Raw genomic sequence first — 14507 nt, 5'->3', positions numbered from 1 at the left:
ATGAACCTGCTTCCTGAAAATTCCCTGGGTGTCCAGTCCTCTTCTCTTCTACTTTACTCCCTCTCTGACTTCTAACAGCAGTTGTGCCCGTTTTCGTTCATAAGTAAATGCAGCTGTGTCATGTGTACTGCTGAGTCGAGTTTCTTTTGTTCATTACTATTTGTGAGACTCACCTGTATTGTTGCCTATGGTTGTAGATGGTTCACTGTCATTGCTGGGCAGTATCTCAATTGTGTGACTATACCCTAAAAGGATAAACTAATTCTATCTGTTCTGCTGCTGATGGGCATTTGGATAGTGACTCACCTATTCTGTGCTATTTTGAAAACATTTTTGTACATGTTTTTTGATGAAAATATGGATGCATTTCTGTTGGGCAAATCCCTAAGAATGGAATCCGGAAGTCTAGATTGAGTAGATACTGCTAAAAAGGTGTCCAAAGTAATCATTTTATATCAGAAATGGAAGTTCTGGTTCCTTTATATCTTTGCCCATATCTTTCCGATCATAATAATTTTAAGGTATTGTTTTATCAAACGAAAGTCGTTAAATCAATGAACATTTCTTGAGAGCCTAGGTGCTGTTCTAAATCGTGTGTTCTAAATGTGCTAAGTGCTCTTCTACATCAAGAGGCAAGGCACTGAGTAAGGCTGTCTGAAATCCCACTTCTCTGTGGCCTGTGATCTCCAGGATACAATAAACAGAATGTATTTGTCAGGTGCCGATGGGAAGGGAGGAGATTAGGCTCAGGAGAGCTCTTGGGGACCCCTGGTTGAGGTTTTGCCTCCCTTTCTCCACCAGTGACTTGTACTTAGTCCTAGCAGGATGAATAGTCACAAAATGCAAAAGATTGTAAAGCTGGTGGCAGAATCGCCTTGTTCCATGCTTTTTGATGAGTTGTTTCCTGAGACTTTTCCAATGTTTGTGTCCAAACATCAGCCTTCATTTATCTTGGCTTTAAAAGCCAAGGAGGAAGGGAATCTGGGTGAGTCATGTGCTGGGTCCCATGCAGGGTATTAGAGATGAAAAAGCCATGACTTGGGCTTGGAGGATGTCCCAGTGCACAATCTGAGAAGGAAGACAGTGCCTCAAACCAATGGTTACAGACCAGCATGGAGGTGATGCTGAGGATGGCCTAGAGATCTCTGCTTTGTGAGTCAGGGAAGGCTTTTGAAAGAGAGTGATTCAAATGAGTTTTCTGGAAAATGAACTGGAGGTCACCAGATGGATGACTGGACTGGGATTCCAGGAAGGGAGAAACTTGTTCTAAAGAATGAAGAAGTAACCCATGCGTGATGGTGCATGCCAGTAATCCCAGATACTTGGAAGTCTATGGCAGCTACTTGGGAATCTGAGCCAGCCTTTATGACATTTTAAATTCATGCCTGTCCCTACCTGGGAATGAAATCAACTAAATTATAATGTTATATTGTGTGCATGAATGAATATGTAAGAATTACATATTCACGAATATGAATCCCACTATTATGTAAAATTATAATGCACCAAGGAAAAAAAAATTAAATACATTTAAAGAAGGATACATATTCTTTCAACACAGAGTATCCATACCACAAAAAATCCCCAAGTTACATGGATTTTATAAACTAGTCAGGGAGAACTAGGCCTCAATGAACAAGGTCATAAACACTGCAGATATAGGAAAATGCAGAACTTATTAGATGAAGATAGGCATGGTATAAGATTTGTTCAACATATGAAAATCAATAAATGTAATTCATCACATCAATAGTCTTAAAGATCAGAATCACATGATCATCTCAATAGATGCAGAAAAAAGCATATGACAAAATACAACACTCCTTCATGTTCAAAAACACTTGAAAAACTAGGAATAATAGGAATATACCTCAATATTGTAACAGCCATCTATGTTAAGCTCAATGCCAACATCATTTTAAGTAGAGAAAAATTGAAAGCATTCCCCTTAAAAGTCAGGGATGCCCTCTTTCACCACTTCTATTCAACATAGTCCTGAAAACTCTAGCCAGAGCAATTAGACAAATGAAAGAAATTAAAGGGCTACAATTAGGAAAAAAAGAACTCAAACTATCATTATTTGCTGATAATATGATTCTATATCTAGAGGATCCAAAAATTCCACCAGAAAACTTCTGGAATTAATAAATGAATTCATCAAAGTAGCAGGATGTAAAATTAACACCCCCAAATCAAATGCATTTCTGTTCATCAATGATGAATCTTCTGAAAGAGAAATAGAAAATCTACCCCATTTACAATAGCCAAAAAACAAAACAAAAACAAAAACTTGTGAATCAACCTAATAAAAGAAGTGAAAAACATCTACAATGAAAACTATAGAACGCTAAAGAAATAAATTGAAGAGGACCTTAGAAGATGGAAAGATCTCCCTTGCTCTTGGATAGGCAGAATTTATATTGTCAAAATGATCACACTACCAAAACCATTATATAGATTTAACACAATTCCAATCAAAATCCCAATGACATTCCTCACAGAAATAGAAAAAGCAATCATGAAATTCATTTGGAAAAATAAGAGACCCAGAATAGCCAAAGCAATTCTGAGCAAGAAGAGTAAAACAGGAGGCATCACAATACCAGACCTTAAACTATACTACAGAGCTATAGTAATAAAAATGGCATGGTATTGGCATCAAAACAGACATGTAGACCCATGGTACAGAACAGAGGACACAGAGGCAAACCCAAATAAATACAATTATCTCATACTAGACAAAGGCGCCGAAAACATACATTGGAGAAAAGATAGCCTCTTCAACAATTGGTGCTGTAAAAACTGGAAATCCATATGCAGCAAAATGAAATTAAACCTCTGTATCTCAGCCCACAAAACTCAACTCAAAGTGATTGAGAACCTAGGAATTAGGTCAGAGACTCTGCACCTAATAGAAAAAAAAAAAAAAAAAAAAAAAAGACCCAAATCTACATCATGTCAACTTAGGACCTGACTTCCTTAACAAGAATCCTAAAGGACAAGAAGTAGAATCATGAATCAATAAATGGGATGGATTCAAACTAAAAATCTTCTCTCAGCAAAAAATAGACAATTAATGAAGTGAAGAGAGAGCCTATAGAACGGGAGCAAATTTTTACCACACGCACATCAGATAGAGCACTGATCTCCAGGATATATAAAGAACTCAAAAAACTTAACACCAACCCCCCCCCCCCCACACACAACCCAATCAATAAATGAGCTAAGGAAGTGAGCAAATACTTTACAGAAGAAGATATACAATCGATCAACAAATATATAAAAAAAGTTCAAGAGAAATGCAAATCAAAACTACTCTTTAAGATTTCATCTCACTTGAGTCAGAATGGCAAATTATTAAAAAAAATCAAGCAACAGTAAGTGATGGTGAGGATGTTGGGAAAAAGGTACACTGATTCATTGCTGGTGAGATTTCAAAATGGCACAACCACTTTGGAAAGCACTATAGAGTTACCTTAGAAAACTTGGAATGGAACCATCATCTGACCCAGCAATCCCACTCCTCTGTCTATATTCAAAGGACTTAAAGTCAGCAAGCTACAGAGATGCAGCACCTCAATGTTTATAGCAGCTCAATAGCTAAACTGTGGAAACAGCCTAGATGTCCCTCAATAGATGAATGGATAAAGAAACTAAAGAAACTGTTTATATATATATGCAATGGAATACCACTCAGCCTTAAAGAAAAATGAAATTATGGCATTTATGGGTAAATGGACAGAATTAGAGAATATCATGCTCAGCCTCCTGAGTAGCTGGGATTACAGGTGTGTGCCACCTCACCCTGCCTATATACTTGAAATCATCTCTAGATTACTTATGATATCTAATACAGCTATGTAAATTGCTGTAACACTGTATTATTCAGAGGATAATGACAACGTAAAAACTTTGTATCTGTTTACCATAGACACATTCCCTCTCCTATCTTTTTTATGGTGCTTGTGTTACAGTGGCCACTCCTTTGCAAGTCCTCCTTTGTAAGGTTACATCTCCTCCCTTTTCCTTTCTGCATGATTATTTCCCCTTCTTTTGCAAGGTTAAGTCTTTCACTTATGTCTGGCATTGTAAATCCTAAAGAAAAGCCACACCTAAATGATAAAGATATTAACTGCTAAATAATCTTTCTTAGATTTACACAACCCAGAATATCTGGTGAGCTTTAGATAACATCAGAATATGTAACACTTTTTTTTTTTTTTTTTTAGTTCTGTGCTTCAACTAACACTAAGTATATAAATTGTCAGGTGGTTTAATGTACAGAAAAGTATTATGTCAACATGTCAAGTCAATCTGTCTAAGAACTACAGGTGTAATAAGGATTTAGAGTCTTTACTTGGGCCTGCAAATGCTCAATGAGCCACTAAAAGCAGAATTAAAAAAAGCTTAGCACCTCCATCTCCATTCTGCATCTAATTCCTTTGCTCTGAGTTGACTTGGATCTAGGAACAACAGGTCTGGTCAATAAAGCATTTTGTGATGAGCTGAAACCACTTGCTAGGTAATAGGAACTTTCTTACAGCAGCTGATAAGACCCTGCCAGATGGATCTTAAGATGATGATCACCAGACCATAGTTTGGCAAAGACTGATTGACCATGTGTATTTCTGGTCCCCTTGCCTATATAATCTAGGAGCTCATTTCACCACTATTCCTGAAGACAGGGCTACGATGCTTGATGTCACCTTGCCTTCTAGATATGGCATGTTGATTAAAGTTTCTTTCCTGCTTTCCATTATTACATTTTTTATTTTTTTGGGGGGAATGACCAGATCTGATTTGTCGGGACCACTGTTGGGTCAAACATTAATCAGTGCATAGGAAAACTAGCAGTGAGAGAAGGTCTCTAAAAAATGCAATAAGGAAGGAAATGGAGACGGGGAGATGGCCACTCCCCCTTATCTTCAATCTTCAGGTGAGAATCTAAACAGAGTGACCCTGGTTATAAAGTAAAGGAATATATTCATAAAACATCTGAGGAAATCCATCTGTGCAGGGGGCAGGCAACCTATCCTGTATATTCACCCTGCTTTGTATCCTGGCCTGCCACTGCTAAGGAGTAAGTAATAAAATGTCTAAAAAACCTCTCCATTGAGTCCTCCAACTTCATTCTTTGGGATTGGTAAACCATATGCTCCAGGTGCTTGTAGCCCTGGGGTTGAACAATTGCCAAAGTCAGCAGGATCCCAAATGACATGGGAGAAGAGATGTCTCTGGAGAAGGGTCCAAGGAATTCTCTCAGGACCAGCGAAGTTCTTGACATATGTGAAGGAAAAGAATTTCAGCATCAGCCAGACAAAGGCAAAGGCATAGACAGAGGTTTATTTAGGAAAGTAGATTCACATTCAAGGGAGAATTTGGGCTGTCTCAAGAGTAAAAAGTAGTCCTGCCTTGGGCTGGGGGTCCAATATTTATAGAAGGGCAAGAGCAGGTGCCGGCTGCATGTGGGTCCAGGGTGAGGTTGCACAATTTTGCACCAGTTTTCCTGTGCTTGAGTATTTCCCTTGTTTTACAAGGGCATGGGCCAAGGGTGAGTTGCTCAAGATTTACAACTATGCTTTCTACATCTCAATGGCTTGTGGGTGTTTCCTTTAAAAATTAACTATTTCTCTTTTTATCCTAAATTCCTATGTCACACAACACAAAAATGTGTTGAGTTGACTCTTGAGTCAGGAGAGGGCATGAAGTCTGCAGGGGAAATCCCAGGCTGGCCCCAATCCCTGATGTGATCGGAGGTGGTTTCCCTATTGGAGGAATGGGGACCATGATGTGAGTGTGGAGATGCCCTGAAAATGTAAAGAAGGGTGAGTCAAGTGTTGTGAGAGCATCAAAAGTGGTCTCAGTAAAGTGAAAGGAATCCAGGTAGCGAAGGTGCTCTTTCAGCAATGGCCTGGCTCCTGTTGCATTAAAGTTAGTCACAGGGGACACAATGGTGCATACCTGCAATCTTAGTGGCTCGGGAGGCTGAGGCAGGAGGATTGCAAGATCAAAGCCAGCCTCAGCAACTTAGCAAGGCCCTAAGCAACTTAGCGGTAACCTGTCTTGTGGCGGGCGGACTCGCTGAATGACTGGCATTCTCCTTCCTGTGATCAGAACAGGCTCTGTGGGTCACTTCCGAAGTGACCTCGATATTGCTGCAATCCTCGAATTAGCAAAAATGTGTCTTCAGTCATAGGCGTGGCTTCCTACAGCCCCAGGGGTCGAATTACTCTCACCTGTCCTTGTAACCCTGACCCTCCGGACATTTTTTTAGGATGGAACATTCTAAAGAATGAGGGTTCCCCCCAATAAAATCTCACTTCCGAACATGCTATCTCTCTTGCCAGCCTCTTGTGACTTTCCTCACTCTCCCATTTGGGGAGCTTGAGGTCAAGAATGGAGGAGCCATCCTGAAGCTTGATTTAAAGGTAAAGTGTGTGTCTGTGTTTTATTTGGTGTCCCAGGAAATTCATATGAGCGACCTTAAGTTCAGCTGCCCATGCTGGTTGGGGGCGGCACTGTCTCAAAATACAAAGTGAAAAAAAAGGGCTGAGGTTGTGTCTCAGTAGTTAAGCTTCCCTGGATTCCAGGGCCAACTGGGAATTAAACACTTGGGATCAGTTCTGTAGAGCACAGGAAGAGTTAGAGTTAAAACAGGAGAGAGAGAGGCTTGTTTAGCACAGGCTGAGAGTAAGGATGTGCTTTTATAGCATTTAGAACTTACAGATGATGGCCTATAAATCATGTTACGCCATAGGCAGAACTGAGGGGATGTTATGGGCCTAGAATCCATATTAGGGCATTGGTGATTAGTGGAAATAGTGATCATCAGGCGTGGGATCCACTCAGAGAGTCCACCAGTTCCAGTGACTCAGAATCTGATGTGGAGGATGAAGATAAAATAGAAGCTAGACTGGTAATGGTCCAAAAGTTAAAGACCCAGCAGGAGCAGCCTGAGTAGGTGGATCCAGATCTGCTGTTGCTCCAGAGAGACATTTACATACCACCATGAGTCTGTATACCCCCATGGAGCTGGTGGGACTGACGTCCAAATTCAGACTGAAAACAAAAGAAAGTATACTGGCATGGCTACTCCAGTTGTGGGGCACTGGAGCAGATGGGATAATGTTGAATGATATATAATTGTCCAAAGAGCCAACACTTTTATGCCACTGCTGCTGCTGAAAGTGTGGGGTCATTAACTAACTTGACTGCTTCTTGCCATTAGCAACATGTGGCCAAATTCTAGAGATATTGCCATGCCCAGAGGTACCTGGCTCTATGGAGGAACTACAGAACTGTTTGCAAGGACTGGGAATGAAACATGCTATGCAGGTGCTGCCTTTCCTAGGACCGACTGCATGACTTTACTCCCAGGGATGAGGGATGCAGGGTTTCGCACATCCCCTCCATCCACTTATGGTGCCCTGCTATCAATATTATTCCCATTAGTAGGGCAGCCTCTCTAGCAAGCAACATGATTGACAGCAGACCTAGGAGAGACAGGCAAACTGAGGCAGAAAACAGGAATCCATAAAATCCAGCCCAAATTAGAAGGACCTCTCCGAGTCTCCTGTAGATGGATGTGAGTAGATTTAATAGCAGAGGGAACAGACAGTTTTAGTCTCGAGTTTCCTGAGACTAAAACACTCAGGGTCACTCCAGGGAAACTGGGATGCACAAAATAACCACAGAAGAGTCAGAGATACCTTTTTTTTTGGGGTTCTGTGACGGCTTCTCTGACCTTAAGGGTCGAGAGAGAGAGAGAGAGAGAGAGAGAGAGAGAGAGAGAGAGAGTGATTGTGTGCACATGTGTGCTGAACACTTTTATTGAGGAGAAGGCATTCAACTGAGGCAAGGGGTCAAGCTTCAGGGAGATGAGTCTAGCTTCCTGATGTCTGCTGTCAGCAGGTTAACTGGCATCTAGGAAGGCCACATCCAAAAGCAAAGCAAGAGAAAGGGTCACACAAAGTGTTTCCATGGAACGTTCTATCCCAAACAGGGACAAGGGAAATATCACAAAAGAACAGGTGAGTGCAGCTCAATCCATGGGGCGACATGCCTACATCCGAAGATGCATCCTCAAACTTCCAGGACCAGGGCAATGTCCAGGTCACTACGAGATGTAGTGACGGTCAAAGCCTTTCTGACTCAGGGAAGGAGAATGCAAATCATTCAGACTGTCTGTCCCCAAAACAGATAAACAACCTAAGTCCACCCTGGTGCAGTTATGAAAGCAGTAACCGGAGGACAAAGGTTTCAGTCATTACCTCTCAGTAAGGAAATAAAAGATAATCAGAAAGGCAGAATAGACTCCTACTCCAAAAAGAGACTGAGACAAGCCGCTCCTGTTAGGAGATGTAATGAAACCTGAGTCCACAGCTGCCCTTGAGGAATCTTTGAACCCTTAGGTATGGGACAACTAGGGAAAAGGTCAAGGTTTAGGAGTCCAAGCCATGTCTCTGGACGGGAGACCATATATAGCACTGGCAGTCCATTGGTCTTCAAAAAATGTTCAGAGAGTAGCAGCCTTGGTGGACACGGAAGCTGAGTGTACATTGATATACGGTCATCCTGACAAATTCTCAGGCAGGTTAACTGCTATAAATACATATGGGAGGAAAACAGTAAGAGTCCGAGCAGTATCGTGACTCTGAAGCTTAGACACCTGCCACCCACCCCTACCTGATGTTCATAACTCTCATTCCTAAATAAATAATAAGTGTTAATATCTTGTGGGTAAGGCATTTATCCCACAAGATATCAACATGTATTATATATAACAAGGGAGTTTTCTTTGTGTTTCTGGGAGATTAATCATGTGTCAACTGTAAAGCAATATTAAGAGGGCATGCTAAACACTCCCCCACCGGCTTAAATTATTGTCACCAAACAGTATCAGCTCCCTGGTGGCCATTAAGCAACAGAGACCTGGGGCTGGGGTTGTGGCTCAGTGGTAGAGCTCTTGCCTTGCATGTGTGAGACACTAGCAATACATAAAAAAATAAATAAATAAAAAATGAAGGTACTGTGCCATCTACAACTAAAAAAAAAAAAGAAAGAAAGAAACAGAGACCTTGCATGAATTGTCTAAAGTAAACCTAATTCACCCAACCCACAGTCCTTTTAACTCCCCTGTGTGGCAGGTAAGAAAGTAGGATGGAACTTGATGCAAGATAACGGATTATAGAAAATTAAATAAAATAAACTGATCCCCTTATCTTGTGCAACCATTCCTGACATAGCCACTATTCTAGAAGGGCTAACTAGGAACATCTCACTGTGTGCTGTACCTTGCTAATGCCTTCTTCATATAGAAAAGTCCTGGAGAGTCAAGACCCATTTGCCTTCAGGTAGGAAGGCTGATGGTAGACATTTACAATGTTTCCTCAAGGATATATCCATTGCCCCACCTGGTGTCATGGCATGGTAACAACCCTGCTGACCTCCACTAATAAAAAAGTGTTTACACAAAGATCACATCAGATTCGCTTTCAGTGCTCAATAAAACTACCCCCGTACTTTGACTCATTTGCAAGGGAGAGGATGGACCATAAACCTGACAAAGTACAGGGCCCTGGTTTATTGGTTAAATTTTTAGGTACTGTTTGGTCAGGAAAGACAAAGGTTATACTTTAGGGCTGTAATAGATAAAGTCCAGGCATTTCAACTTCCCAACACAGTAAAACAAATATAAGAACTTGTGGGGCTACTGGGTCATTGGAGGACTCTCATTCCTCATCTGGTTCAGTTATTATGACCCCTATATAATTTGTGTAGGAGGAGTACAGTAAGGGACTGGATGTCATACTGAGACATTTAATCAGGCCAAACAGACACTAAAATAGGCACAGGACCTGGGGACCTAGACACATCAAGACCTGCTGAGCTTGCGGTCCATGCCACTCTGGACTGCTGTGAATGGAGCTTATGGCACTGAATTAAAGGATATAAGACCCCTATTGGATTTTGGTCACAGTTATGGAAGTGGGTGGAGGAACATTATAGCTTGTTGGCAAAACAATTGTGTGCTAATTCTGCTGCCCTTCCTGCCACAGAGTCCATCACCACAGAAACCAGTCAAGGTTGTACAACTGGTTAAGCTAAGGTGGCTGGAGGAAGTCTCAGCAGAAGAAATGGTCACTTGGCTACAACATAGATATTGCACGTAGGTCAAAAGATGACAGCTGATACCCGCTGGGGGAGTTATGCCAGATTTGTGGGACCCCAATAGACCTCCAGGAGCCAAATCCGATGCAATCACACAAGAGTCTTTATTGCAAGCTCGAGCCTGGACTCACAACCGTTTCTGATGCAGCGGCCCAGGGAGTAAGTCCCGGTCCTTTGTTCAGTGAGATTTTATAGGTTTTGGGGGGATACTCTATGCATCACAACATCACACAGCAAATCATTCCATACCGAAGGAAAATCAAACAACAACTCTTTTTTTTTTAATATTTATTTTTTAGTTATTGGCAGACACAACAACTTTGTTTTGTATGTGGTGCTGAGGATCGAACCCGGGCCACACGCATACCAGGCGAGCGTGCTACCGCTTGAGCCACATCCCCAGCCCCAAACAACAACTCTTAACATTGATTAGCACATTCAATGGAGGGAACAAGTTGGGTAGGGGTGATTGGTTAATACAAGAGGGGGATTCCTTTGAACTGATTGGTTTAGGCCATGAGGGGGCCTAAACCACCTAAACTACATGGTTTCCCAACATGTTATCAACCACCATAAACTACTGGGGGTGGTCATCTGGAATTCCAGGTATTTTCCTTGTCTCATGCTGATTGGAGGTTGCTAGGGGGGTTGCTATGGGTTCTCACCTAGCCTAACTGAGTCAGGGACACCTGGCGCCGCAGACCTCTCCTGTTATTTACAGACCATCAACTCAGCAGGGTGAGTATGTGCTTAGGAGTGCTCTGTGGGTTTTTCCAAGGACAAGGGTTATGCCCCCTTCTTTAGGACAGGCTTTGCTCTGAGGTAGAGGCTGGTTTCTCAAAAATGGAGTCACATTAGTTTTTCAGAGGTTGCCTATAAAGAATGCTGAATGCCAGGACTGACTTGTCTGCTCTCAGTGCTACCCAAAATGACTGGATGCCACAAAGGGCATACCAAATGAGATGATGTTCCTCTTCAGCGATGGCAGATAGACTACATTGGCCCTCTCCCATTATCAGAAGGGGCTGAATATGCACTGACTTGTGTGGACACAGTTATAGACGTAATGCAAGCCTGTCCCAATCAGAAGGCAATTAACAGAGAGTGACCAACAAACTCGTTTCACACAACAGTGGGCTCAAAACTAGGGCATATTTCAGATTTTCCACTTGCCATACAATCCAACAGGAGTTGGATTAATTGAGAGAATGAATGGCCTGTTGAAACAAGCCTGAAGGACTGACAGTACCTCTATGCTGCTTATCTGCCTGAGGCACTGAGAACACTACATGAGAAACCCAGACCTCAGTGGCCTGCAGCCATTTCTATGTTCTCTTGACCAAGGCGAGCAGCATTAAGGTTACAGATACAGAACACTTCCACTAGACATTTTCTTAAATCAGTGTGGGGCATGAATAACAACTTACTGTTGCCAGCTTCTTGAGACATCATACCAGAGACGAGGAGCATTAGTTGGCTATGGACTGTACAAGTGAGCCCCCAGTGGTTTGCTTCAATGTCTAAATTTACACATAAAGCCTGCTACATTGGAAACCTGACCCTCATAAGTACAGGTGGTGTTACCCTTGGGTGTCATCACACGAGGTACACTTTGTATTAGTTTAAGACAAGTTACATATTACAGAGTTGTCTTGTTCTTTTTATACTCCTGAAGTACAGATAGACTGGTGTGGTACACCTGCCCGTGTAAGCCTATGAGCAGGCTACTTTAATAACACAAGATCATCCAGTAGCCTGTACACTGTCTCATAGAACTGATATGCCAATATTATTTTTTAAATATTTATTTTTTACTTGTAGGTGGATATAATATCTTTATTTCATGTTTATGTGGTGCTGAGGATTGAACCCAGTGCCTCACATGTGCTAGGCGAGCACTCTACCACTGAGCCACAATGCCAACCCCCTGATATGCGATTATTTGTATTTATTAAACATTTGTATTGTTCACCACAGGTTAACAACAAGTAACCTGTTCCTGGACTGGGCAACGGAAATTGCACATCACGCAAGCTTGTGCAATGGAAATTGCACATCACACCAGCTGAGAACTCCCTGTGACTGCAGCACAAGAACTTCCTTGGGTAGGCCACAAATGAGATGGAATGTAGCTGGATAGAACAGAACTGGATTAGGACATTTCTCTCATGCTTGAACTCAAGTGCCTAAACCAATTAATGCTACCTGGTGGTATGAGAATGGGAGGGACAAGAAGGAGTTTCTGAGACACTGAAGGGGTGGCGTGTTGGGTTAAACACTAATTGGTGCCTAGGAAGGCTTGCAGCGAGATAAGAACTCTTAAAAAATGTGGTAGGGGCGGAGTCTCTGCCACCACCTCCGCAGCGCAGCAGCTGCTGAGGGGGTCAGAGAGGCTACACAGGGTGGTGAGCCGGGTCAGCTGGAGCAGTCCCCCGCCCTAGTCGCACCCACCGCCACCCCAGCAGCAGCAGCTGCAGCAGCAGCAGCAGGAAGAAGGGATGGCGGCTGAGGCCTGAGGAGCAGTGGCGTCCCCTATGGACGAAGGGTTTCTGAGCCTGGACTTGCCCACCTATGTCCTGTACAGGGACAGAGCAGAATGGGCTGATATAGATCCAGTACTACAGAATGATGGTCCAAATCCAGAGGTCCAGATCATCTATAGTGAAAAATTTAGAGATGTTTATGATTATTTCCGAGCTGTTCTGCAGGGTGATGAAAGAAATGAACGAGCTTTTAAGCTTAAACCAGGATGCTATTGAGTTAAATGCTGCCAATTATACAGTGTGGCATTTTCGGAGAGTTCTCTTAAAGTCACTTCAAAAGGATCTACATGAGGAAATGAACTACATCACTGCAATAATTAGGGAACAGCCCCCAAACTATCAAGTTTGGCACTATAGGCGAGTATTAGTAGAATGGCTAAAAGATCCATCTCAGGAGCTTGAATTTATTGCTGATATTCTTAACCAGGATGCAAAGAATTATCATTCCTGGCAGAATCGACAATGGGTCATTCAGGAATGTAAACATTGGGATAATGAGCTGCAGTATGTAGACCAACTTCTAAAAGAGGATGTGAGAAATAACTCTGTCTGGAACCAAAGATACTTTGTCATTTCTAATACCACTGGCTACAGTGGTTGTGGTGTATTGGAAAGAGAAGTCCAATACACTATGGAAATGATCAAACTTGTTACACATAATGAAAGTGCATGGAACTATTTGAAAGAGATTTTGCAGGATCGTGGTCTTTCCAAATATCCTAACCTGTTAAATCAATTACTTGATTTACAACCAAGTCACAGTTCCCCCTACCTAATTGCCTTTCTTGTGGATATCTATGAAGATATGCTAGAAAACCAATGTGATAACAAAGAGGACATTCTTAATAAAGCATTAGAGTTATGTGAAACCCTAGCTAAAGAAAAGGACACTATAAGAAAGGAATATATGGGGTTGGGGATGTGGCTCAAGCGGTAGGCCACTTGCCTGGCATGCGCGTGGCGCTGGGTTCGATCCTCAGCACCACATAAAAATAAAATAAAGATGTTGTGTCCACCGAAAACTAAGAAAATAAATATTAAAAAACTTCTCTCTTAAAAAAAAAAAAAGAAAGGAATATTGGAGATATATTGGAAGATCCCTTCAAAGCAAACACAACAGAGAAAGTGACCTCCCAACAAATGTACAGCAATAACACCATCCAGAAGAACTTGATGGAATGCTTTTATTTTTTTAAGGGATTCTAATGAGGACTTTAAACTGGGGGGGGGGTGGGTGGGTGGGGGTGGGGGTGGGTGTGGGGTGTGACGAGGAACTTGTGTAGATTGATATAGCAGGAGTGGGAGCCGTTTATTGTAGGACAGGAGGGGTATATATACATTCCACACAGCTTATCTTAATTAACATAAACTAGATACAGCAGTCAACCAATAAGGAATCTCCACACTTAATGGCTCGCTGGCGTTACTTCACAAACCACTCCCTCTGGCAAAATGCCAGGCGCCATCTTGACTTGTTTATAGACCCTAACAATCTCAGACTTCCAGACTTTGGAAACATGAGAAAATTAATTTCTGTTGTTTAAGTACCAGTTTGTGATACTTTGTTATGGCAACCCTCACAAACTAAAAATCATGCTCATTATGGTCCAGATTTGTGGCCTAGGATAGCTCTGGGATCAGTGACTGTAGGACCCTGGATGTATCCTCTCTGGACAGCAGTTTCCTCTGTATGAATGGAGGCAGGTGGTCTGGGACAGCCATGCCCCCTACAGCTGGGATACTGCATAATTCTATGATTTCCATCTTTAATTTTCCATCAGAAGATTCTAACAG

At 42.1% G+C, this 14507-nt stretch overlaps 1 pseudogene; it reads left to right on the top strand.

Annotated features, from left to right (window-relative positions):
- Positions 1-5540: 5540 nt before the first annotated feature.
- On the top strand, positions 5541-13650 carry LOC143410530 (protein farnesyltransferase/geranylgeranyltransferase type-1 subunit alpha pseudogene; annotated as a pseudogene).
- The last annotated feature ends 857 nt before the right edge of the window (positions 13651-14507 follow it).

The sequence above is a fragment of the Callospermophilus lateralis genome, chromosome 11 (genome assembly GCF_048772815.1).
Source record: "Callospermophilus lateralis isolate mCalLat2 chromosome 11, mCalLat2.hap1, whole genome shotgun sequence".
Taxonomy (NCBI): domain Eukaryota; kingdom Metazoa; phylum Chordata; class Mammalia; order Rodentia; family Sciuridae; genus Callospermophilus; species Callospermophilus lateralis.
This window is presented reverse-complemented; position numbering and strand designations above follow the sequence as displayed.